This window comes from Leuresthes tenuis, unplaced genomic scaffold (genome assembly GCF_036924035.1).
Source record: "Leuresthes tenuis unplaced genomic scaffold, fLeuTen1.0.hap1 SCAF_17, whole genome shotgun sequence".
NCBI classification, from domain to species: domain Eukaryota; kingdom Metazoa; phylum Chordata; class Actinopteri; order Atheriniformes; family Atherinopsidae; genus Leuresthes; species Leuresthes tenuis.
In genome coordinates, this window is record NW_027325371.1 from 28,079,678 (window position 1) to 28,105,209 (window position 25,532).

At 43.5% G+C, this 25,532-nt stretch overlaps 3 non-coding genes across 3 annotated transcripts; all 3 read left to right on the top strand.

The window, feature by feature from the left end:
* The first annotated feature begins 6,739 nt into the window (after positions 1-6,739).
* On the top strand, positions 6,740-6,853 carry LOC140274273 (U5 spliceosomal RNA). The gene has a single exon (XR_011908242.1). It is a non-coding gene; the product is annotated as a U5 spliceosomal RNA (small nuclear RNA).
* A 15,582-nt stretch (positions 6,854-22,435) lies between these two features.
* On the top strand, positions 22,436-22,549 carry LOC140274160 (U5 spliceosomal RNA). Its single transcript, XR_011908138.1, has one exon. It is a non-coding gene; the product is annotated as a U5 spliceosomal RNA (small nuclear RNA).
* A 308-nt stretch (positions 22,550-22,857) lies between these two features.
* Positions 22,858-23,041, top strand: LOC140274391 (U2 spliceosomal RNA). The gene has a single exon (XR_011908345.1). It is a non-coding gene; the product is annotated as a U2 spliceosomal RNA (small nuclear RNA).
* Positions 23,042-25,532: the final 2,491 nt, after the last annotated feature.

Here is a 25,532-nt window from a genome sequence, read left to right on the forward strand (position 1 = left end):
GACTTTCATACCTTCTTGTAGCTGAACAACTCCACTCCTGCTTTTGATGATTTATGGTTGGACATTCGCATCTTTTCCTACCCATTTTTCAGTAATTATGGGTGGATATTCACATCTTCTTGCAGCTGAACACCTCCTCTCCCGCTAATGATCATGTAAGGTTTGATATTCGAAAATTTCCTTTCATGTTTTAAAGCAATTATTAATGGACATTCACACCTACTTACAGCCGAACACAACCTCTCTCGCTTTTGATGATGTATGGACCGGCATTCTTACCTTTTCTAACACATTTTTCAGCAATTATGGTCGGAGATTCACACCTACTCACAGCCGAACAACTCCGCTCCCGCATTTGATGGTGTATAGTCGGGCATTCTCACCCTTTCTCATCAGCTTTTTGCAAATTATGATCTGATATTCACACCTACTTGCAGTCGAACAGCTCTGCTCCCGCTTTTGATTATGTTTGGTTGGATATTCGAACATTTTCTTAACTGCTTTTTACAAACTTTGGTCGGACGTTCACACCGTCTTGCAGCCGAACACCTCCGCTTCCGCTTTTGATGGTATATAGTCGGGCATTCGAGCCTTTTCTTACCCGCCTATTACTTACTATGGTTGGACATTCAAACCTTCTTGTAGCCGAACACATCCGCTCCTGCTTTTGATGATGTATGATTTGGCATTCGCACCTTTTCTTACCCATTTTTCAGTAATTATTGGTTGGACATTCAGACCTGCTTGCACCTGAACACCTCTGCTCCCGCTTTTGATGGTGTATAGTCGGGCTTTCGAGCCTTTTCTTCCCCGATTTTTACAAATTATGGTTGGACATTCAGACCTTGCAGCCGAAAACCTCCGCTCCCTCTTTTGATCATACATTGTCGGGCATTCGCCCCTTGTCTTACACGGTTTTTACAAACTTTAGTCAGACATTCACACCTTGCAGCTGAACCACCTCCATTCCCTGTTTTGATCATGTGTGGTCTGGAAATACTACCTTTTCTTCCCCCGTTTGTGAGTAATTATGGCTGGACATTCACACCTACTTGCAGCCGAAAAACCACCTCTCCCGCTTTTGATGATGTATTGTCTGGCATTCTAGTCTTTTCTATCACATTTTTCAGCAATTATGATCTGACATTCACACCTACTTGCAGTCGAACAGCTCTGCTCCCGCTTTTGATTATGTTCGGTTGGATATTCAAACCTTTTCTTAACTGCTTTTTACAATATTTGGTCGGACGTTCACACCTTCTTGCAGCCGAACACCCCCACTTCCGCTTTTGATGGTATATATTCGGGTATTCGAACCTTCTCTTACCCGCTTTTTACAAACCATGGTTGGACTTTCATACCTTCTTGTAGCTGAACAACTCCACTCCTGCTTTTGATGATTTATGGTTGGACATTCGCATCTTTTCCTACCCATTTTTCAGTAATTATGGGTGGATATTCACATCTTCTTGCAGCTGAACACCTCCTCTCCCGCTAATGATCATGTAAGGTTTGATATTCGAAAATTTTCTTTCATGTTTTAAAGCAATTATTAATGGACATTCACACCTACTTGCAGCCGAACACCACCTCTCCCGCTTTTGATGATGTATGGACCGGCATTCTTACCTTTTCTAACACATTTTTCAGCAATTATGGTTGGAGAATCACACCTACTCACAGCCGAACAACTCCGCTACCGCATTTGATGGTGTATAGTCGGGATTTCTCACCCTTTCTCATCAGCTTTTTGCAAATTATTCTCTGACATTCACACCTACTTGCAATCGAACAGCTCTGCTCCCGCTTTTGATTATGTTTGGTTAGATATTCGAACCTTTTCTTAACTGCTTTTTTACAAACTTTGGTCGGACGTTCACACCTTCTTGCAGCCGAACACCTCCGCTCCCTCTTTTGTTGGTGTATGTTCGGGCATTCGAACCTTTTCTTACCCGCTTTTTACAAACCAGGGTCGGACTTTCACACCTTTTAGTAGCCGAACAACTCCGCTCCCTCTATTGATTGTGTACAGTCGGGTATTTTAACCTTTTCTTACCCGCTTTTTACCAACTATGGTCGGACATTCACACCTTCGTACAGCGGAACACCTCCGCTCCCTCTTTTGATGGTGTATGTTCGGGTATTCAAACCTTTTCTTACCCGCTTTTTCCAAACTATGGTCGGCTATTCACAGCTTCCTCTCCACCATACTTGTATGGTTGGATATTCACACCCACTTGCATCCGAAGACCTCTGCCCCAAATTTTGTTGATATTTAGTCGGACATTCGCACCTTACCCGCTTTTGGCAAACTATGGCCTTCTTGCAGCCAAACACCTCTGATCTCGCTTTTGATGATGTAAGGTTGGGCATTCAGACCTTGCTTCACCTGCTTTTCACCAAATATAGTCGGATATTCACACCTTCTTGCAGCCGAAAACCTCCACTCCTCTTTTGATCATACATTGTCGGGAATTCACACCTTGTCTTACCCGCTTTTTACAAACTTTATATGGTCTGGCAATAGTACCTTTTCTTACCCGTTTGTGAGTAATTATGGCTGGACATTCACACCTACTTACAGCCGAACACAACCTCTCTCGCTTTTGATGATGTATGGACCGGCATTCTTACCTTTTCTAACACATTTTTCAGCAATTATGGTCGGAGATTCACACCTACTCACAGCCGAACAACTCCGCTCCCGCATTTGATGGTGTATAGTCGGGCATTCTCACCCTTTCTCATCAGCTTTTGCAAATTATGATCTGATATTCACACCTACTTGCAGTCGAACAGCTCTGCTCCCGCTTTTGATTATGTTTGGTTGGATATTCGAACATTTTCTTAACTGCTTTTTACAAACTTTGGTCGGACGTTCACACCGTCTTGCAGCCGAACACCTCCGCTTCCGCTTTTGATGGTATATAGTCGGGCATTCGAGCCTTTTCTTACCCGCCTATTACTTACTATGGTTGGACATTCAAACCTTCTTGTAGCCGAACACATCCGCTCCTGCTTTTGATGATGTATGATTTGGCATTCGCACCTTTTCTTACCCATTTTTCAGTAATTATTGGTTGGACATTCAGACCTGCTTGCACCTGAACACCTCTGCTCCCGCTTTTGATGGTGTATAGTCGGGCTTTCGAGCCTTTTCTTCCCCGATTTTTACAAATTATGGTTGGACATTCAGACCTTGCAGCCGAAAACCTCCGCTCCCTCTTTTGATCATACATTGTCGGGCATTCGCCCCTTGTCTTACACGGTTTTTACAAACTTTAGTCAGACATTCACACCTTGCAGCTGAACCACCTCCATTCCCTGTTTTGATCATGTGTGGTCTGGAAATACTACCTTTTCTTCCCCCGTTTGTGAGTAATTATGGCTGGACATTCACACCTACTTGCAGCCGAAAAACCACCTCTCCCGCTTTTGATGATGTATTGTCTGGCATTCTAGTCTTTTCTATCACATTTTTCAGCAATTATGATCTGACATTCACACCTACTTGCAGTCGAACAGCTCTGCTCCCGCTTTTGATTATGTTCGGTTGGATATTCAAACCTTTTCTTAACTGCTTTTTACAATATTTGGTCGGACGTTCACACCTTCTTGCAGCCGAACACCCCCACTTCCGCTTTTGATGGTATATATTCGGGTATTCGAACCTTCTCTTACCCGCTTTTTACAAACCATGGTTGGACTTTCATACCTTCTTGTAGCTGAACAACTCCACTCCTGCTTTTGATGATTTATGGTTGGACATTCGCATCTTTTCCTACCCATTTTTCAGTAATTATGGGTGGATATTCACATCTTCTTGCAGCTGAACACCTCCTCTCCCGCTAATGATCATGTAAGGTTTGATATTCCAAAATTTTCTTTCATGTTTTAAAGCAATTATTAATGGACATTCACACCTACTTGCAGCCGAACACCACCTCTCCCGCTTTTGATGATGTATGGACCGGCATTCTTACCTTTTCTAACACATTTTTCAGCAATTATGGTTGGAGAATCACACCTACTCACAGCCGAACAACTCCGCTACCGCATTTGATGGTGTATAGTCGGGATTTCTCACCCTTTCTCATCAGCTTTTTGCAAATTATTCTCTGACATTCACACCTACTTGCAGTCGAACAGCTCTGCTCCCGCTTTTGATTATGTTTGGTTAGATATTCGAACCTTTTCTTAACTGCTTTTTTACAAACTTTGGTCGGACGTTCACACCTTCTTGCAGCCGAACACCTCCGCTCCCTCTTTTGTTGGTGTATGTTCGGGCATTCGAACCTTTTCTTACCCGCTTTTTACAAACCAGGGTCGGACTTTCACACCTTTTAGTAGCCGAACAACTCCGCTCCCTCTATTGATTGTGTACAGTCGGGTATTTTAACCTTTTCTTACCCGCTTTTTACCAACTATGGTCGGACATTCACACCTTCGTACAGCGGAACACCTCCGCTCCCTCTTTTGATGGTGTATGTTCGGGTATTCAAACCTTTTCTTACCCGCTTTTTCCAAACTATGGTCGGCTATTCACAGCTTCCTCTCCACCATACTTGTATGGTTGGATATTCACACCCACTTGCATCCGAAGACCTCTGCCCCAAATTTTGTTGATATTTAGTCGGACATTCGCACCTTACCCGCTTTTGGCAAACTATGGCCTTCTTGCAGCCAAACACCTCTGATCTCGCTTTTGATGATGTAAGGTTGGGCATTCAGACCTTGCTTCACCTGCTTTTCACCAAATATAGTCGGATATTCACACCTTCTTGCAGCCGAACACTTCCGCTCCACCTTTTAGTGTTCTATCACACCTTTTTTTCGCCGCATTTTATACATTATGGTTGGAAATTTTCAACCACTCTCATCCGAAGACCTCTCCTCCCGCTTTCTTTAATATATTTGAACTTTAGTCGGACATTCAAACCTTCTTGCAGCTGAACCACCTCCGCTCCCTGTTTTGAACATATATGGTCTGGCAATACTACCTTTTCTTACCCGTTTGTGAGTAATTATGGCTGGACATTCACACCTACTTGCAGCCGAACACAACCTCTCTCGCTTTTGATGATGTATGGACCGGCATTTTTACCTATTCTAACACATTTTTCAGCAATTATGGTCGGAGATTCACACCTACTCACAGCCGAACAACTCCGCTCCCGCATTTGATGATGTATAGTCGGGCATTCTCACCCTTTCTCATCAGCTTTTTGCAAATTATGATCTGACATTCACACCTACTTCCAGTCGAACAGCTCTGCTCCCGCTTTTGATTATGTTTGGTTAGATATTCGAACCTTTTCTTAACTGCTTTTTACAAACTTTGGTCGGACGTTCACAATATCTTGCAGCCGAACACCTCCGCTTCCGCTTTTGATGGTGTATATTCGGGCATACGAACCTTTTCTTACCCGCTTTTTACAAACCAAGGTCGGACTTTCACACCTTCTCTTAGCTGAACAACTCCGCTCCCTCTTTTGATTGTGTACAGTCGGGTAATTTAACCTTTTCTTACCCGCTTTTTACCATCTATGGTCGGACATTCACACCGTCTTACAGCGGAACACCTCCGCTCCCTCTTTTGATGATGTATGGTTAGGCATTCGCACCTTCTCTCACCCGCCTTTTACTATGGTCGGCCATTCACAGCTTCCTCTCCACCATACTTGTATGGTGGGATATTCACACCCACTTGCATCCGAAGACCTCCGCTTCCGCTTTTGATGGGAACTGACAACATAAGAAGTCCGGACATACTTTGATAGTATATGAATAAGTGGGTAGCTACTGACAAGCATTAAGCATGTCACACAGCCCAAACATATAACATTTCAGGACACACCACACAGTTAACAACCACAGTGAAGCGTGTCAAAGCCCAAACATGTAACATTCAACAGGACACTTACACAACACATTCAAATCAAACAGTCAGACAACATACAAGAACATATACCCCAGCCGGCATTGCTCCCTGCCTATTTTCGTACAGCACACTATGTGTGCGCACACCTTTATTCACAAACTCTTCAACTTATACTCTTTTACCGAAGTTGCTACAGCTCGATTGGCCGAATACCCTTTGATCCTATTTCGGTGAATTTGACATCTGCCTTACATATAAGAGATTAGCGGTTTAGCAGTTTTAATTTAGTTTGAGTGAAGGAATTCATTTTATAGCAAAATCCGAAATCGTGAAGAACTCATGAAAGTAAGCTTATTCTTGGATTCCTGAAACTTTAGATTTGCTCTTTCTTTTACTGCAAAGTACAACGTTGTTTTTTTTTGTTTAAATCTTTCTAGACATGGTAAATATTAAGGACAAAGCAGTTTTCACATAGTTTGAGTGAAGGAATTCATTTTATAGATAAAATCCTAAGAATCTGATGGGAAAAGAGAGTGAATGCGAAGTAGACTTTAACACGGCTATGGGAGCGAGCCGAGTGTGGGCTAACCAGGAGAATTGCTTGAAAGAAATGCGACCCCGAATGAGCGGTCAGAACAAAGCCTCAATACGGGATTCTCGTGGTGTTTTTGTTGCTGCCTTGTCTTTTGCACAGAGTAAAAGACAAGGCAGCCATCGAATAGGGCCCGATTGTTCCTACTTGGTCAGCCGAGGAGCAAGGGGGGGGGGGAGCAAGCGTCTCAACCAAGCAAAGCTCACCATGGGGAAGGTGGCTATGCCAACAAGCCTGATGCCCTGCTCCCGCAGTGACGGATAATCGTACTCTGGTTTCTCTTCATAACGTACAAGTCTTTCGCCTTTTACTAAAGATTTCTGTGGAGAGCAGCACTAATGAGTTGTTTCTATTTTTGGCAGGCTTTACCTTTGCGGGTGAAGCCCTTTCTGTCTGTGCAAAAGAAATCTTTTTACTGTGCAGAGTGACTTCTCTGAGTAGAGTCGCCTTACTTGTTGCGACTGTGCCGATGTTCGAAGCTGGAGTGCAAAGTTGTTGCTTGAATGGTGCTTGCTGGAGCGTGCGGGAGTGCAAAGTTATACCATTTAAAAGGGCTGAAGAGTGCTCAGTGCAGCGGGTGGGCGACACTCTGGCCACCTTGAAAACCGAGGTTACATCCACTACCAGGGGCAGCCCAAGTTCTGCCGCAAGTGTGGTGAGCATGGGCACCTGGTTGAGGCTTGTACCAAGGTGTTATGTGGGAAGAGCAGAGAAATTGGGCAAACTTTTGGAGAGTGTCCAAATGGCAGGAAATGTAATCTCTGTGGAGAATTAAATCACCTCTTCAGAGATTGCCCTAAATCTTTTGCCAACAAATTAAAGACGGTAAAGCCACAGTCAAGCCAACAAAGAGAAGGACCAAAGGTGGCAGTTGGTGAACAAAGTGAAGAGGTTGACCCAATAAATTCAAACTTCCCGCCAAAAGCTTGGATTGGAAGTGAGGAGCAAAAAGGGGAGGGGCCTGTAGAGGCCTCACCACTCAGTGTTGAAGTCTGTGAGAATTCACAGGCAGAGGGTGGAGCTACGCTAAATGAGGAGGAAGAGCAGACAGGTGAGTCTAGTGAAGATACTCACCTCCCCGAAGGTCAACAGAAGGTCAATTTGTTGATAGGCATTCATTTATTTCTTCACTTCTGATGAAGTTTCAACAATAAACAACAAACTTTGTATTATTAGAAAGAACCAGAATCATTCTTCAGGAATCCGAAAATAAGCTCTATTTTATGAGTTATGCACGAATTCGGATTCTCCTATAAAACGAATTCATTAACTCAAACCAAGTTAAGACTGCTTTGTCCTTCATATTTATTCATGTCTAATCAAGTTTCAACGATAAACAACGTTGTACTTTGTAGAATGAGAAAGAACTTCTTCAGCAATAAGCATCTCTCGACATATGACGAAGTACAGATTTTGCTATAAAATTAATTCCTTCTATCAGCCTGACTTAAAACTGTTTGTCCTCCTTATTTATCCACTTCAAATCAAGTTTCAACAAATAAAAAAAAGTTGTAGTTTGAGAAAGTACAACTTAATCTTCAGCAATCAGTATAAAAAGAGGTGCAAATGCCAACCATACATACCTACAAGGTGGAGCGGAAGTATTCAGCTGCAAGTAGGTGTGAATGTTCGACTATAATTTGTAAAAAGCGGGTAAGAAAAGGTTCGAATGCCCGACTATATATTAACAAAAGCGGGAGGAGAGGTCTTCGGATGAGAGTGGGTGAGAATTTCCAACCATAATCTATAAAATACGGTGAAAAAAAATATGTGAATGCCTCATAGAATACTAAAAGCGGAAGTGTTCGGCTGCAAGAAGGTGTGAATGTCCGACTATATTTGGTGAAAAGCAGGTGAAGCAAGGTCTGAATGCCCAACCTTATATCATCAAAAGCGAGATCAGAGGTGTTTGGCTGCAAGAAGGCCATAGTTTTCCAAAAGCGGGTAAGGTGCGAATGTCCGACTAAATATCAACAAAATTTGGGGCGGAGGTCTTCGGATGCAAGTGGGTGTGAATATCCCACCATACAAGTATGGTGGAGAGGAAGCTGTAAATAGCCGACCATAGTTTGGAAAAAGCGGGTAAGAAAAGGTTTGAATGCCCGAACATACACCATCAAAAGAGGGAGCGGAGGTGTTCCGCTGTACGAAGGTGTGAATGTCCGACCATACTTGGTAAAAAGCGGGTAAGAAAAGGTTAAAATACCCGACTGTACACAATCAATAGCGGGAGCGGATGTGTTCGGCTACAAGAAGATGTGAAAGTCCGACCATGGTTTGTAAAAAGCGGGTAAGAAAAGGTGCGAATGTCCGACAATGTATGATCAAAAGAGAGAGCGGAGGTTTTCGGATACAAGAAGGTTTGAATGTCCCACCATAGTTTGTAAAAAGCGGGTAAGAAAAGGTTGGAATGCCCGACTATACACCATCAAAAGCGGGAGCAGAGGTGTTCCGCTGTAAGACGGTGTGAATGTCCGACCATAGTTGGTAAAAAGCGGGTAAGAAAAGGTTAAAATACCCGACTGTACACAATCAATAGCGGGAGCGGAGTTGTACGGCTACAAGAAGGTGTGAAAGTCCGACCATGGTTTGTAAAAACCGGGAAGAAAAGGCTCGAAAGCCCGACTATACACCATCAAAAAGAAGGTTTGAATGTCCATCAATAATTGCTTTAAAACAAGAAAGTAAATTTTCGAATATCAAACCGCACATGATCATAAGCAGTAGAGGAGGTGTTCGGCTGCAAGAAGGTGTGAATGTCCACCCATAATTCATGAAAAATGGGTAAAAAAAAAGGTGCGAATGCCTAACAATACATTATCAAAAGCAGGTGTGAATGTCAGATCATAATTTGTAAAAAGCTGATGAGAAAGGGTGAGAATGCCCGACTATACACCATCAAATGCGGGAGCGGAGGTGTTCGGCTCTGAGTAGGTGTGAATGTCCGACCATAATTGCTGAAGAATGTGTTAGAAAAGGTAAGAATGCTGGACCATACATCATCAAAAGCGGGAGAGGTGGTGTTCGGCTGCAAAAAGGTGTGACTGTTCGACTAAAGTTTGTAAAAAGTGGGTAAGACAAGGTGCGAATGCCTGACAATGTATGATCAAAAGCGGGAGCGGAGGTGTTCAGCTGCAAGAAGGTCTACATGTCCATCAATAATTGCTAGAAAACATGAAAGAAACTTTTCGAAAATCAAACCGCACATGATCATAAGTGGGATAGGAGGTGTTCAGCTGCAAGGTGTGAATGTCCACCCATAATTCCTGAAAAATGGGCAAAAAAAAGGTGTGAATGCCCAACCATACATCATCAAAAGCAGGAGTGGAAGTGTTCGGCTACAAGAAGGTGTGAACGTCCAACCAAAATATGTAAAAAGAAGTTAAGAAAAGGTTCGAATATCCAACCAAACATAATCAAAAGCGGGAGCAGAGCTGTTCGACTGCAAGTAGGTGTGAATGTCAGATCATAATTTGCAAAAAGCTGATGAGAAAGGGTGAGAATGCCCGACTATACATCATCAAATGCGGGAGCGGAGTTGTTCGACTGCAAGTAGGTGTGACTGTCCAGCCATAATTACTCACAAACGGGGGAAGAAAAGGTAGTATTGCCAGACCACACATGATCAAAACAGGGAGCGGAGGTTCAGCTGCAAGGTGTGAATGTCTGACTATAGTTTGTAAAAAGCGGGTAAGACAAGGTGCGAATGCCCGACAATGTATGATCAAAAGAGAGAGCGGAGGTGTTCGGCTGCAAGGTCTGAATGTCCAACCATAATTTGTAAAAACCGGGTAAGAAAAGGCTCGAAAGCCCGACTATACATCATCAAAAGCGGGAGCGGAGGTGTTCAGCTGCAAGAAGGTGTGAATGTTCGACTAAAGTTTGTAAAAAGCTGGTAAGACAAGGAGCGATGTCCCGACATTGTATGATCAAAAGCGGGAGCGGAGGTGTCCAGCTGTGAGTAGGTGTGAATGTCCGACCATAATTGCTGAAAAATGTGTTAGAAAAGGTAAGAATACTGGACCATACATCATCAAAAGCGGGAGAGGTGGTGTTCGGCTGCAAGAAGGTGTGAAAGTCCAACAATGGTTTGTAAAAAGCGGGTAAGAAAAGGTTAAAATACCCGACTGTACAAAATCAATAGCGGGAGCGGATGTGTTCGGCTACAAGAAGATGTGAAAGTCCGACCATGGTTTGTAAAAAGCGGGTAAGAAAAGGTGCGAATGTCCGACAATGTATGATCAAAAGAGAGAGCGGAGGTTTTCGGATACAAGAAGGTTTGAATGTCCCACCATAGTTTGTAAAAAGCGGGTAAGAAAAGGTTCGAATGCCCGACTATACACCATCAAAAGCGGGAGCAGAGGTGTTCCGCTGTAAGACAGTGTGAATGTCCGACCATAGTTGGTAAAAAGCGGGTAAGAAAAGGTTAAAATACCCGACTGTACACAATCAATAGCGGGAGCGGAGTTGTACGGCTACAAGAAGGTGTGAAAGTCCGACCATGGTTTGTAAAAACCGGGAAGAAAAGGCTCGAAAGCCCAACTATACACCATCAAAAAGAAGGTTTGAATGTCCATCAATAATTGCTTTAAAACAAGAAAGTAAATTTTCGAATATCAAACCGCACATGATCATAAGCGGTAGAGGAGGTGTTCGGCTGCAAGAAGGTGTGAATGTCCACCCATAATTCATGAAAAATGGGTAAAAAAAAAAGGTGCGAATGCCTAACAATACGTTATCAAAAGCAGGTGTGAATGTCAGATCATAATTTGTAAAAAGCTGATGAGAAAGGGTGAGAATGCCCGACTATACACCATCAAATGCGGGAGCGGAGGTGTTCGGCTCTGAGTAGGTGTGAATGTCCGACCATAATTGCTGAAGAATGTGTTAGAAAAGGTAAGAATGCTGGACCATACATCATCAAAAGCGGGAGAGGTGGTGTTCGGCTGCAAAAAGGTGTGACTGTTCGACTAAAGTTTGTAAAAAGTGGGTAAGACAAGGTGCGAATGCCTGACAATGTATCATCAAAAGCGGGAGCGGAGGTGTTCAGCTGCAAGAAGGTCTACATGTCCATCAATAATTGCTAGAAAACATGAAAGAAACTTTTCGAAAATCAAACCGCACATGATCATAAGTGGGATAGGAGGTGTTCAGCTGCAAGGTGTGAATATCCACCCATAATTCCTGAAAAATGGGCAAAAAAAAGGTGTGAATGCCCAACCATACATCATCAAAAGCAGGAGTGGAAGTGTTCGGCTACAAGAAGGTGTGAACATCCAACCAAAATATGTAAAAAGAAGTTAAGAAAAGGTTCGAATATCCAACCAAACATAATCAAAAGCGGGAGCAGAGCTGTTCGACTGCAAGTAGGTGTGAATGTCAGATCATAATTTGCAAAAAGCTGATGAGAAAGGGTGAGAATGCCCGACTATACATCATCAAATGCGGGAGCGGAGTTGTTCGGCTGTGAGTAGGTGTGAATCTCCGACCATAATTGCTGAAAAATGTGTTAGAAAAGGTAAAAATGCCGGTCCATACATCATCAAAAGCGAGAGAGGTTGTGTTCGACTGCAAGTAGGTGTGAATGTCCAGCCATAATTACTCACAAACGGGTAAGAAAAGGTAGTAGCCAGACCATATATGATCAAAACAGGGAGCGGAGGTGGTTCAGCTGCAAGAAGGTTTGAATTTCAAACTAAAGTTCAAATATATTAACAAAAGCGGGAGGAGAGGTCTTCGGATGAGAGTGGTTGAAAATTTCCAACCATAATGTATAAAATGCGGTGAAAAAAAAGGTGTGATAGAACACTAAAAGGTGGAGCGGAAGTGTTCGGCTGCAAGAAGGTGTGAATGTCCGACTATATTTGGTGAAAAGCAGGTGAAGCAAGGTCTGAATGCCCAACCTTACATCATCAAAAGCAAGATCAGAGTTGTTTGGCTGCAAGAAGGCCATAGTTTGCCAAAAGCGGGTAAGGTGCGAATGTCCGACTAAATATCAACAAAATTTGGGGCGGAGGTCTTTGGATGCAAGTGGGTGTGAATATCCCACCATACAAGTATGGTGGATGGAGAGGAAGCTGTGAATAGCCGACCATAGTTTGGAAAAAGCGGGTAAGAAAAGGTTTGAATGCCCGAACATACACCATCAAAAGAGGGAGCGGAGGTGTTCCGCTGTACGAAGGTGTGAATGTCCAACCATACTTGGTAAAAAGCGGGTAAGAAAAGGTTAATATACCCGACTGTACACAATCAATAGCGGGAGCGGATGTGTTCGGCTACAAGAAGGTGTGACAGTCCGACCATGGTTTGTAAAAAGCCGGTAAGAAAAGGTGCGAATGTCCGACAATGTATGATCAAAAGAGAGAGCGGAGGTTTTCGGATACACGAAAGTTTGAATGTCCTACCATAGTTTGTAAATAGCGGGTAAGAAAAGGTTCAAATGCCCGACTATACACCATAAAAAGCGGGAGCGGAGGTGTTCCGCTGTAAGACGGTGTGAATGTCCGACCATAGTTGGTAAAAAGCGGGTAAGAAAAGGTTAAAATACCCGACTGTACAAAATCAATAGCGAGAGCGGAGTTGTTCGGCTACAAGACGGTGTAAAAGTACGACCATGGTTTGTAAAAAGCAGTTAAGAAAAGGTTCGAATATCCAACCAAACATAATCAAAAGCGGGAGCAGATCTGTTCGACTGCAAGTAGGTTTGAATGTCCAGCCATAATTAATCACAAACGGGGGAAGAAAAGGTAGTATTGCCAGACCATACATGATCAAAACAGGGAGCGGAGGTTCAGCTGCAAGGTGTGAATGTCTGACTATAGTTTGTAAAAAGCGGGTAAGACAAGGTGCGAATGCCCGACAATGTATGATCAAAAGAGAGAGCGGAGGTGTTCGGCTGCAAGGTCTGAATGTCCAACCATAATTTGTAAAAACCGGGTAAGAAAAGGCTCGAAAGCCCGACTATACATCATCAAAAGCGGGAGCGGAGGTGTTCAGCTGCAAGAAGGTGTGAATGTTCGACTAAAGTTTGTAAAAAGCTGGTAAGACAAGGAGCGATGTCCCGACATTGTATGATCAAAAGCGGGAGCGGAGGTGTCCAGCTGTGAGTAGGTGTGAATGTCCGACCATAATTGCTGAAAAATGTGTTAGAAAAGGTAAGAATACTGGACCATACATCATCAAAAGCGGGAGAGGTGGTGTTCGGCTGCAAGAAGGTGTGAAAGTACAACAATGGTTTGTAAAAAGCGGGTAATAAAAGGTTCGAATGCCCGAATATACATCATCAAAAGCGGAAGCGGAGGTGTTCGGATGCAAGAAGGTGTGAACGTCCGACCAAAGTTTGTAAAAAGCAGTGAAAAGCGAGAAAAAGCTTTTCGTGAGTTTTGCATGATTTGGGATTTTGCTTATAAAATGCATTACTTCACTCAAACTATGTTAAAACTGATTTGTCCTTCATATTTACCATGTCTAGAAAGATTTAAACAAAAAAACAACGTTGTACTTTGCAATAAAAGAAAGAGCAAATCTAAAGTTTCAGGAATCCGAGTATAAGCCTGCTTTCATGAGTTCTGCACGATTTCGGATTTTGCTATAAAATGAATTGCTTTGCTCAAACCAAGTTAAAACTGCTTTGTCCTTCCATATTCATCAATGTCTAGATCGACTTCAACAAAGAAAAACATTGGACTTTGCAGTAGAAGAAGTTGAAATCCATCTACACATTGATAAATACGAAGGACAAAGCAGTTCCCACTTGCCCATAAGAAAATAAGCTTATTCTCGGATTCCTGATCCTTCAGTTTTGCTCTTTCTTCTACTGCAAAATACAATGTTGTTCTTTGTTGAAGTCGATCTAGACATTGATAAATATGAATGAAAAAGCAGTTTTAACTTGGTTTGAGTGAATGAATTCATTTTATACATAAAATCCGAAATCGTGCAGAACTCATGAAAATAAGCTTATTCTCGGATTTCTAAAACTTTTGATTGGCTCTTTCTTTTACTGCAAAGTACAACGTTGTTTTTTTGTTTAAATCTATCGAGACATTGATAAATATGAAGGTAAAAGCCGTTTTAACATAGTTTGAGTGAAGGAATTGATTTTATAGATAAAATCCCAAATCATGCAGAACTCCTCAAAAGGGGCGTATGGCTTAATCACAAGTGTGGCTCTTTCTCATTCAGGGTAGTATGAGGAAGTTTATGCTTGAAATATATGTAGAAATGGGTACATATGAAGGACAAAGCAGTGTTAACTTAGTTTGAGTGAAGGAATTAATTTTATACATAAAATCCCAAATCATGCAGAACTTATGAAAAGAAGCTTATTCTCGGATTCCTGATCCTTCAGTTTTGCTCTTTCTTCTACTGCAAAATACAATGTTGTTCTTTGTTGAAGTCGATCTAGACATTGATAAATATGAAGGAAAAAGCAGTTTTAACTTGGTTTGAGTGAATGAATTCATTTTATACATAAAATCCGAAATCGTGCAGAACTCATGAAAATAAGCTTATTCTCGGATTCCTAAAACTTTTGATTTGCTCTTTCTTTTATTGCAAAGTACAACGTTGTTTTTTTGTTTAAATCTATCGAGACATTGATAAATATGAAGGTAAAAGCCGTTTTAACATAGTTTGAGTGAAGGAATTAATTTTATAGATAAAATCCCAAACCATGCAGAACTCCTCAAAAGGGGCGTATGGCTTAATCACAAGTGTTGCTCTTTCTCATTCAGGGTAGTATGAGGAAGTTTATGCTTGAAATATATGTAGAAATGGGTACATATGAATGACAAAGCAGTGTTAACTTAGTTTGCGTGAAGGAATTAATTTTATACATAAAATCCGAAATCGTGCAGAACTCATGAAAATAAGCTTATTCTCGGATTCCTAAAACTTTTGATTTGCACTTTCTTTTACTGCAAAGTACAACGTTGTTTTTTGTTGAAATCTATCTAGACATTGATAAATACCAGTCGAAACTCTGCTGCCGCTTTTGATAATTTATGGTTGGGCATTCTTACCTTTTCTTACCCGCTTTTTACAAATTATGATCTTACATTCACACCTACTTGCAGTCGAACACCTTCTCATCCACTTATGATCATGTGCGGTTGGGCTTTCGCACCTTTTCTTACCCATTTTTCAGTAATTATGGGTGGACATTCAGACCTTCTTGCAGCCGAAAACCTCCACTCCTCTTTTGATCATACATTGTCGGGAATTCACACCTTGTCTTACCCGCTTTTTACAAACTTTAGTCGGACATTCAAACCTTCTTGCAGCTGAACCACCTCCGCTCCCTGTTTTGATCATATATGGTCTGGCATTAGTACCCTTTCTTACCCGTTTGTGAGTAATTATGGCTGGACATTCACACCTACTTGCAGCCGAACACAACCTCTCCCGCTTTTGGTGATATATGGTCCGGCATTCTTACCTTTTCTAACACATTTTTCAGCAATTATGGTTGTAGAATCACACCTACTCACAGCCGAACAACTCCGCTCCCACATTTGATAGTGTATAGTCGGGCATTCTCACCCTTTCTCAACAGCTTTTTGCAAATTATGATCTGATATTCACACCTACTTGCAGTCGAACAGCTCTGCTCCCGCTTTTGATTATGTTTGGTTGGATATTCGAACATTTTCTTAACTGCTTTTTACAAACTTTGGTCGGACGTTCACACCGTCTTGCAGCCGAACACCTCCGCTTCCGCTTTTGATGGTATATAGTGTGGCATTCGAGCCTTTTCTTACCCGCCTATTACTTACTATGGTTGGACATTCAAACCTTCTTGTAGCCGAACACATCCGCTCCTGCTTTTGATGATGTATTATTTGGCATTTGCACCTTTTCTTACCCATTTTTCATTAATTTTTGGTCGGATATTCAGACCTTCTTGCAACTGAACACCTCTGCTCCCGCTTTTGATGGTGTATAGTCGGGCTTTCGAGCCTTTTCTTCCCCGATTTTTACAAATTGTGGTTGGACATTCAGACCTTGCAGCCGAAAACCTCCGCTCCCTCTTTTGATCATACATTGTCGGGCATTCGCCCCTTGTCTTACACGGTTTTTACAAACTTTAGTCAGACATTCACACCTTGCAGCTGAACCACCTCCATTCCCTGTTTTGATCATGTGTGGTCTGGAAATACTACCTTTTCTTCCCCCGTTTGTGAGTGATTATGGCTGGACATTCACACCTACTTGCAGCCGAAAAACCACCTCTCCCGCTTTTGATGATGTATTGTCCGGCATTCTAGTCTTTTCTATCACATTTTTCAGCAATTATGATCTGACATTCACACCTACTTGCAGTCGAACAGCTCTGCTCCCGCTTTTGATTATGTTCGGTTGGATATTCAAACCTTTTTTTAACTGCTTTTTACAAACTTTGGTCGGACGTTCACACCTTCTTGCAGCTGAACACCTCCGCTTCCGCTTTTGATGGTATATATTCGGGTATTCGAACCTTTTCTTACCCGCTTTTTACAAACCATGGTTGGACTTTCATACCTTCTTGTAGCTGAACAACTCCACTCCTGCTTTTGATGATTTATGGTTGGACATTCGCATCTTTTCCTACCCATTTTTCAGTAATTATGGGTGGATATTCACACCTTCTTGCAGCTGAACACCTCCTCTCCCGCTAATGATCATGTAAGGTTTGATATTCGAAAATTTTGTTTCATGTTTTAAAGCAATTATTGATGGACATTCACACCTACTTGCAGCCGAACACCACCTCTCCCGCTTTTGATGATGTATGGACCGGCATTCTTACCTTTTCTAACACATTTTTCAGCAATTATGGTTGGAGAATCACACCTACTCACAGCCGAACATCTCCGCTACCGCATTTGATGGTGTATAGTCGGGATTCTCCCTCCTGAGCTGTCACCTTATCGTGGTGGGGGAGTTTGCGTGCCCCAATGAGTCTGGGAGCTATGTTGCCCGGGGCTTTAAGCCCCTGGTAGGGTCACCCAAGGCAAACAGATCCTAGATGAGGGACCAGACAAAGAACAGCTCAAAAGACCCCTTATGATGAACAAAAAATTTGGACCTCGTGATCCCTTGCCCGGATATGGGACACCGGGGCCTCCCCCCGGAGCCAGGCCCGGGGGTGGGGCCCGGCAGCGGGCGCCTGGTGGCCGGGTCTGTGCCCATGGGGCTCGGTCGGGCATAGCCCGAAATGATGACGTGGGTCCCCCTCTTCCGACGGGCTCACCACCCGTGGGAGGGGCCAAGGGGGTTGGGTGCGATGTGAGCTGGGTAGCGGCCGAAGGCAGAGGCCTTGGCGGTCTGATCCTCGGCTACTGAAGCTAGCTCTTGGGACGTGGAATGTCACCTCTCTGTTGGGGAAGGAGCCGGAGCTGGTGCGCGAGGCTGAGCGGTTCCGGCTAGATATAGTCGGACTCACCTCGACGCACGGCTTGGGCTCTGGAACCAGTCCTCTTGAGAGGGGTTGGACTCTCTTCCACTCTGGAGTTGCCCGTGGTGAGAGGCGCAGAGCAGGTGTGGGCATACTTATTGCCCCCCGGCTGTGTGCCAGTACATTGGGGTTTACCCCAGTGAACGAGAGGGTAGCCTCCCTCCGCCTTCGGGTGGGGGGACGAGTCCTGACTTGTTTGTGCCTATGCGCCAAACAGCAGTTCAGAGTACCCACCCTTTTTGGAGTCTCTGGGGGAGGCACTGGAGAATGCTCCTACCGGAGACTCCCTCGTTCTGCTGGGGGACTTCAATGCTCACGTGGGCAATGACAGTGAGACCTGGAGGGGTGTGATTGGGAGGAACGGCCCCCCCGATCTGAACCAGAGTGGTGTTATGTTGTTGGACTTCTGTGCTGGTCATGGACTGTCCATAACGAACACCATGTTCAGACATAAGGGTGTCCATATGTGCACTTGGCACCAGGACACCCTTGGCCGCAGTTCGATGATCGACTTTGTGGTTGTATCATCGGACTTGCGGCCGTATGTCCTGGACACTCGGGTGAAGAGAGGGGCGGAGCTGTCAACTGATCACCACCTGGTGGTGAGTTGGCTCCGCTGGTGGGGGAGGATGCCGATCAGACCTGGCAGGCCCAAACGTATTGTGAGGGTCTGCTGGGAGCGTTTGTCAGAATCCCCCGTCAGAAGGAGCTTTAACTCCCACCTCCGGCAGAGCTTCAACCATATCCCGGGGGAGGTGGGGGACATTGAGTCCGAATGGGCCATGTTCCGTGACTCCATTGCCGAGGCAGCTGATCGGAGTTGTGGCCGTAAGGTGGTCGGTGCCTGTCGTGGCGGCAACCCTCGAACCTGCTGGTGGACACCAGTGGTGAGGGAAGCCGTCAAGCTGAAGAAGGAGTCCTATCGGGCCTTTTTGGCCAGTGGGACCCTGGAAGCAGCTGATAGGTACCGACAGGCCAGACGGGCTGCGGCTTCGGCGGTTGCTGAGGCAAAAACTCGGGCCTGGGAGGAGTTCGGTGAGACCATGGAGAACGATTTCCGGACGGCCTCGAAGAGATTCTGGTCCACCATCCGGCGTCTCAGGGGGGGGAAGCGGCTCACAGTCAACACTGTTTACAGTGGGGACGGGGCTTTGCTGACCTCAACTAGGGATGTTGTGAGTCGGTGGGGGGAGTACTTCGAGGAACTCCTCAATCCTACCAACACGTGCTCGGAAGAGGCAGAGTCGGAGAGCTCGGAGACAGGGCCTCCCATTTCTGGGGCTGAGGTTGCCGAGGTGGTCAAAAAGCTCCTCGGTGGCAAGGCCCCGGGGGTGGATGAGGTCCGTCCTGAGTTTCTCAAGGCTCTGGATGTTGTAGGGCTGTCTTGGCTGACACGCCTCTGCAGCATCGCGTGGACATCGGGGACAGTGCCTCTGGACTGGCAGATTGGGGTGGTGGTCCCCCTCTTTAAAAAGGGGGACCGGAGGGTGTGTTCCAACTATAGGGGTATCACACTCCTCAGCCTCCCTGGTAAGGTCTATTCGGGGGTATTGGAGAGGAGGATCCGTCGGATAATCGAGCCTCGGATTCAGGAGATGCAGTGTGGCTTTCGTCCTGGCCCATTTGTGAGTAATTATGGCTGGACATTCACACCTACTTGCAGCCGAACACCACTTCTCCCGCTTTTGATGATGTATGGACCGGCATTCTTACCTTTTCTAACACATTTTTCAGCAATTATGGTTGGAGATTCACACCTACTCACAGCCGAACACCTCCGCTCCCGCATTTGATGGTGTATATTCGGGCATACGAACCTGTTCTTACCCGCTTTTTACAAACCATGGTCGGACTTTCACACCTTCTTGTAGCTGAACAACTCCGCTCCCTCTTTTGATTGTGTACAGTCGGGCATACAAACCTGTTCTTACCCGCTTTTTACAAACTATGGTCGGACATTCAAACCTTCTTGTAGCCGAACACATCCACTCCTGCTTTTGATGATGTATGGTTGGGCATTCGCACCTTTTCTTACCCATTTTTCAGTAATTATGGGTGGATATTCACACCTTCTTGCAGCGGAACACCTCCTCTCCCGCTTACGATTATGTGCGGTTTGATATTCGAAAATTTTCTTTCATGTTTTATAGCAATTATTGATGGACATTCATACCTTCTTGAAGCCGAACACATCCACTCCTGCTTTTGATGATGTATGGTTGGAATTTCGAACCTACTTGTTGCCCGTTTTTCATTAATTATGGGTAGACATTCACACCTTGTTGCAGCCAAACACCTCCGCTCCCTGTTTTGATCATGTATGTTTTGACATTCGCACCTTTTCTCACCTGCTTTTTACTATTGTCGGCCAATCACAGCTTCCTCTCCACCATACTTGTATGGTAGGAAATTCTCACCCACTCTCATCCGAAGACCTCTCCTCCCGCTTTTGTTAATATTTAGTCGGGCATTCGAACCTTTTCTTACCCACTTTTTACAAATTTTGGTCGAACATTCACACCTACTTGACGCTGAATACTTCCGCTCCACCTTTTAGTGATGTATGGTTGGCATTTGCACCTTTTGTTGCCCTCTTTTTATACTGATTGCTGAAGATTAAGTTGTTCTTTCTCAAACTACAATTTTTTTTTAATTGTTGAAACTTGATTTGAAGTGGATAAATAAGGAGGACAAACAGTTTTAAGTCACGCTGATAGAAGAAATTAATTTTATAGCAAAATCTGTATTTCGTCATATGTCGAGAGATGCTTATTGCTGAAGAAGTTCTTTCTCATTCTACAAAGTACAACGTTGTTTATCGTTGAAACTTGATTAGACATGAATAAATATGAAGGAAAAAGCAGTCTTAACTTGGTTTGAGTTAATTAATTCGTTTTATAGGAGAATCCGAATTCGTGCTTATTTTCGGATTCCTGAAGAATGAGTCTGGTTCTTTCTCATAATACAAAGTTTGTTGTTTATTGTTGAAACTTCATCAGAAGTGAAGAAATAAATGAATGCCTATCAACAAATGTGGGATCTAAACTCTACTGCTTCCTCTAAAATAATTTCTTTTCTCAATTCAGAAATGTGTGTGTGTAAGTCACAACACCCGTGACACCAAAACGGCTTTCTTTTCTCTCTTTTCTCTACACTCTGCACTATGAGCACACACACCAAATCAGAAAGGCTTTTTTCTCTCTTTTCTACATTATGGACTGTGGGGACACAAAACCGCTCTCTCTTTTTTTTTTTGATTGTGTGCCAGGGCGTTGTCTCACGTATTAGATTATGCTTAAGATACGAATGGGTTTATCAGTCACATCAGAATCCATACATACTGATCCTCCCGTAATAAAATGGTCGGATCTTATCAAACACACTTTGTTTCTTGTGACAATCAAGTCAGCGAAACAGCGTATACACGTCAAGACACTGAATCAAGTTTGCCACAAGCACTCATAAGTTTGGCAGTATTGCTCTGCCGTCAGCAATCATACACCCATTTTATTTTCGTGAGACGTGCAGGCACCTGTTCATCTACTGTTCTATCACTATGAATTAGTTTATCTATTATCAATAAGGATACTTCTACAACTACTATCAAAGTATGTCCAGACTTCTTATGTTGTCAGTTGCTATATATGAATAAGTGGGTAGCTACTGACAAGCATTAAGCATGTCACACAGCCCAAACATATAACATTTCAGGACACACCACACAGTTAACAACCACAGTGAAGTGTCAAAGCCCAAACATTCAACAGGACACTTACACAACACATTCAAATCAAACAGTCAGACAACATACAAGAACATATACCCCAGCCGGCATTGCTCCCTGCCTATTTTCCTACAGTTCACTATGTGTGCGCACACCTTTATTCACAAACTCTTCAACTTATACTCTTTTACCGAAGCTGCTACAGCTCGATTGGCCGAATACCCTTAGATCCTATTTCGGTGAATTTGACATCTGCCTTACATGTAACAGATTAGCGGTTTAGCAGTTTTATTTTAGTTTGAGTGAAGGAATTCATTTTATAGCAAAATCCGAAATCGTGAAGCACTCATGAAAGTAAGCTTATTCTCGGATTCCTGAAACTTTAGATTTGCTCTTTCTTTTACTGCAAAGTACAACGTTGTTTTTTTTGTATAAATCTTTCTAGACATGGTAAATATGAACGACAAAGCAGTTTTAACATAGTTTGAGTGAAGGAATTCATTTTATAGATAAAATCCCAATCCCAATCCCAAGAGAGAAAAGAGAGTGAATGCGAAGTAGACTTTAACACGGCTATGGGAGCGAGCCGAGTGTGGGCTAACCGGGAGAATTGCTTGAAAGAAACGCGACACTGAATGAGCGGTCAGAACAAAGCCTCAATACGGGATTCTCGTGGTGTTTTTGTTGCTGCCTTGTCTTTTGCATAGAGTAAAAGACAAGGCAGCCATCGACTCAACCAAGCGTCTCAACCAAGCAAAGCTCACCACGCCTGATGCCCTGCTCCCGCAGTGACGGATAATCGTACTCTGGTTTCTCTTCATAACATACAAGTCTTTCGCCTTTTACTAAAGACTTCCGTGGAGAGCAGCACTAATGAGTTGTTTCTATTATTGGCAGGCTTTACCTTTGCGGGTGAAGCCCTTTCTGTCTGTGCAAAAGAAATCTTGCTACTTTGCAGAGTGACTTCTCTGAGTAGAGTCGCCTTACTTGTTGCGACTGTGCCGATGTTCGAAGCTGGAGTGCAAAGTTGTTGCTTGAATGGTGCTTGCTGGAGCATGCGGGAGTGCAAAGTTATACCATTTAAAAGGGCTGAAGAGTGCTCAGTGCAGCGGGTGGGCGGAGGTGCAACGTGACACTCTGGCCACCTATGGCCATAAAAAGAACACTGCTACAAGTGCGCATTGTGCCAGCAAGGGCCCTCGGACCTGAAACAGTGGACAGTTATCGCTTCTCGGCCTTTTGGCTAAGATCAAGTGTAGTATCTGTTCTTATCAGTTTAATATGTCCTCTATACGAGGACAACATATTAAATGGATTTTTAAGAATAGGAGTTGAAAAAGAAGCTTGCTCCGTTCACTCCAAGCCTCGACCCGGTACTGCAGTGCCGCTGGGAACGGTGCGCTCTCCTCTGCTCTTGTGAAAAAGCAAACAGCGGTGTAGGATGGAAGTTTCAGGGAGCCCAAGATGAAACTTTCTTTTAATCTGCTGAGAAAAGAGAGTGAATGCGAAGTGGACTTTAACACGGCTCTGGGAGCGAGCCGAGTGCGGGCTAACCGGGAGAATTGCTTGAAAGAAACGCGACACCGAATGAATGGTCAGAACAAAGCCTCAATACGGTGTTCCTGTGGTGTTTGTGGCTGCCTTGTCTTTTGCACAGAGTAAAAGACAAGGCAGCCATCGAATAGATTGTTTCTACTTGGTCAGCCGAGGAGCAGGGGGGGGGGGCAAGCGTCTCAACCAAGCAAAGCTCACCAAGTAGGAACAATCGGGCCCTTTTCGATGGCTGCAACACCTGAAAGAGATATTGATGCGAGACCCGATCAAATGCTTTTTCAAAGTCTAAATTTAAGATGACAAGCCGGGTGTTTCTGTCTCTAGCGTAATCAATGATGTCTCGAATCAGTACGAGGCTGTCGGTGAGTTGTCTCCCTGAGATGGCACAAGCTTGGTCTGGGTGAATTACCTCCTCTAAAACAGAGGACATCCGTGTCGCTAAAACCTTGCTAAAATGTTTACAGTCAAAGTTTAAAAGTGTGATGGGCCTCCAATTCTTTAGGTCAGTCTTATCATTTTTTTTATAAAGTAGAGTCACTATTCCCACTCTAAAACTGTCAGGCAGTCGGTCGAGTTTTTCAAAATCTTTAAAAACATCTAAAATGTCTGATGATAAAAGGTCCCAATAGGTCAGATAGAATTCTGCAGGAAGCCCGTCTAAACCCGGAGCTCGACTTCTCTTAAAACCTGTTAGGCATTTTTTTAACTCTAAAGCAGTAAAATTCTGTGTCAAGTGTGCATTCTCTTTTACGGTTTTGTCAACGAATTTTAAGATTTCTGCCGATGTTTCCAAGTGCACTGGTTTCTCTTTGTACATGTTACTATAAAAGGTATGTACAGTTTCAATCATCTCTTGTGTGGATTTTGTTAAAAACCCATCTTCTCTTTTTAGATTTTGAATACACTCCTTTTTATTTATAACTTTCTTTCTTTTTCACCTTCCTCAATTTCCTGCTCCCTGCTTCTTACAAAAATTCCTTTACTCTTTATTTCTGCTAAAACTGACATTTCCTTTTTGACATCTTTGATTTCTTCTTTAAAGTCTATGCCACACTGATTTAGTTTAAAGTAGCGCTGTAAGCGTTTATGTAGTCCCATCATACATCTATTCTCTTTCCTTTTTTTACGTTTACCTTGCTGTTTAAAAAAAGTCTGGGTCGTTTCCTTCACCATTTCCCACCATTGTGCATGTGTTTCGTAGAGGTCTTGAAGGGTCTGCCACTCTTTATAACATTCCCTGTACTGACTGACTATGATTTCATCCTCCAACAGGGAACAGTTGAGTTTCCACAGACCACTTCCTACCGTCACACCAGAAGGGGGTGAAAGGGTGCAGGAGAGCATAAGGTGGTCTGAAAAGAAAACAGGGGTTAATCTAACATCAGTGGGTGGGCAATCTCTAGTAAAGAAATAATCAATGCGAGAGGCTCTGGTGCCATCATGACTAAACCAGGTGAAGCCCTCCTCTCTGGGATGCATGGTTTTAAAACAGTCAGTAAGCTTAAAATCCCTGCATATGCCCTGAAGTAAAATCGAAGTCTTATCCACTTTAAAATCTACCCCTGCTCTTTTTCTATCTTTCCTGCTCAAGATACAGTTAAAATCCCCTCCTACAACTAAAGGTACTTGCCCTAGCATGTAAAGCTGTATATCTTCTAAAAGGTCATACCTTTCATTTTTTCATTACATGTTTGGGCTTTGACACTTCACTGTGGTTGTTAACTGTGTGGTGTGTCCTGAAATGTTATATGTTTGGGCTGTGTGACATGCTTAATGCTTGTCAGTAGCTACCCACTTATTCATATATAGCAACTGACAACATAAGAAGTCCGGACATACTTTGATAGTAGTTGTAGAAGTATCCTTATTGATAATAGATCACTAATTCATAGTGATAGAACAGTAGATGAACAGGTGTTTGCACATGTCTCACGAAAATAAAATGGGTGTATGATTGCTGACGGCAGAGCAATACTGCCAAACTTATGAGTTCTTGTGGCAAACTTGATTCAGTGTCTTGACGTGTATACGCTGTTTCGCTGACTTGATTGTCACAAGAAACAAAGTGTGTTTGATAAGATCCGACCATTTTATTACGGGAGGATCAGTATGTATGGATTCTGATGTGACTGATAAACCCATTCGTATCTTAAGCATAATCTAATACGTGAGACAACGCCCTGGCACACGATAAAAAAAAAAAAAGAGAGAGAGCGGTTTTGTGTCCCCACAGTCCATAATGTAGAAAAGAGAGAAAAAAGCCTTTCTGATTTGGTGTGTGTGCTCATAGTGCAGAGTGTAGAGAAAAGAAAGCCGTTTTGGTGTCACGGGTGTTGTGACTTAC